The 1,940-nt window shown below is 38.8% G+C and overlaps 1 long non-coding RNA gene across 1 annotated transcript in view; it reads left to right on the top strand.

Moving 5' to 3' along the window:
* Positions 1-788, top strand: part of LOC106881218 (uncharacterized) — a 7,324-nt gene extending 6,536 nt beyond the window's left edge. Inside the window, exon 3 of the long non-coding RNA XR_001410828.2 lies at positions 754-788. This is a non-coding gene — a long non-coding RNA (uncharacterized LOC106881218). The remainder of the gene's footprint in view (positions 1-753) is intronic.
* Positions 789-1,940: the final 1,152 nt, after the last annotated feature.

The following is a 1,940-nucleotide window of genomic DNA, read 5'->3' as shown; positions in this document are numbered from 1 at the left end:
ACACACACACACACACACACACACACACACACACACAAGATGGTGAGGTAACAGGATTGTTAGCACAACAGGCACAATGCATAGTGGCATTTCGTCCATATTTACATTTTGAATTCTGTTGAGGTTGGCTTTGTCTATCTGGTAGTCCACACGTCTCTGTATGCACCCAAGCTTTCACCTCTCACTTCTCCCCACTCTCTAATCACGCTTCTTTGGTAATATCCTGCCACTTATATTATGACCTTCAAACCTCATGGGTATGCCCTGGCACTTACCACCCTCCATATCTCTCTCTGTCTTTACTCAATTATATGTTCAAGGGTTCATACCTTTGACCAAAATTCTTGAAGGTAATGCCCCAGCATGGTTGCAGTCTGATGACCAAAACAAACATAAAAAATATATAAATTATATCCTCAATTACTGCATGGCAGACTTGATGAACGAGAAGGAGTGGCAAACTGATCCTTATGAGTTGTATTTTGAAAATAATACACTCTACATGGACTTAAAAATATGCATCATTAAATATGATGATACTAAAAAAATATACAATGATTAACCGTTTAGCAATCAGATTACTCTGGGAAATGTAAAGCTTCTTTATTCACATCATTTTGAATTGATCATGGTTTATCTTGTAGCTTTGAGAATTTCATGAGATAATTGTTTATTTATAGAGACATAAAAATGATGATGATGATGTTGATGATGATAGTGATAATGATATGTGTCCCTTTATTTCTTTTGCAGAAATCTAGCAAAAGACTATATTGGAGAGAGCAAGGTTAGTTCTTATTATTTATTTATTTTATATGAGGCAACATGTTGCGTTTGTGTAGCTGTTGGAAATAAGTTAGTAGATCCTCTGTTAATGTGAGTTGAAACAGACAAGCATCCTAACCACAGACTTGTTATCTCTTGTCTGTTTTATTTCATCAAACCAGAGCCCTTAACAGTCGTTTTTAGATTTAGAATTTTTTGTTTTCAAAGGTGAATCATTTTGTGTATGGAGGAAGGGGAGTCTTCCTTTTTTAAAATAAGAATGTGTACAGAAGCATCACCACCACCAGTAGCAGAAATCTGGCTACTGGTTTTCAGTGCTACCCTGTTTAGCACCACCATTTGCTTCTTGGGTGCCTTTAGCATTAATTCTCTAACCTTCTTGCTTTTGGACCAAATCAACAGTTTCCTCTCCATCCATTTGTTTTTTTCTTCAGATGTTGAGGTCAAACAGCAAACAGCTTTACCAAATGAAAATGGAAACTAACTCACCCCTCCAGAAAAAGTTATTTAAAACACTTTTAAAGTGGAAGGGGTAGACCCAGCAGGATGCGGGATGAAGTGGTGAGAGAGGATCTTCAGAAGTTGGGTCTCATGGAGGGAATGACAGGGTCCGGGGTTCCTGGTGGTTTGCGGTGCTTGACAAGAGACATCAAGCTAAGTAGAGGTGTGGTTGTCCTTGTATACAGGAATGCCTACTGCATCCTTCTCTAGCTCAGCATTTGTAATCTTGGAGACTCATGGGTGCTGGTGCCATACAAAATCCACCCAGTCCAATGCCACATATACACACCCATTTTGGTGCTGCATAAAAGCATCCAGTGCACTCTGTAAATTGGTTGGCTTTAGGAAGGGCATCCAGCTGTAGAAACCCTGCAAACACTGAGAAATGGAGCTTGGTCGGCTCCTATCAGACTATCCAATCCTTTAAATGATGATGATGAAGATTTAGCTGAGCATAACATAACATCTTTCTTGAATTTCTGAATTCAGAATTGTGCTGAGGTCAACATAGATTTTCATCTTTTCATGTCTGATAACACAACATACAACAATTCAGGAGATAGGCAGAGGTAGCGTTTGTGGTTGGTAGGAGAAGTACCCATTCCTCCTTTCAAATATAAACTTGCTACATATAATAGACTTAACACACAGCC

The sequence above is a fragment of the Octopus bimaculoides genome, chromosome 5 (genome assembly GCF_001194135.2).
Source record: "Octopus bimaculoides isolate UCB-OBI-ISO-001 chromosome 5, ASM119413v2, whole genome shotgun sequence".
Classification (NCBI taxonomy): Eukaryota; Metazoa; Mollusca; class Cephalopoda; order Octopoda; family Octopodidae; genus Octopus; species Octopus bimaculoides.
This window is presented reverse-complemented; position numbering and strand designations above follow the sequence as displayed.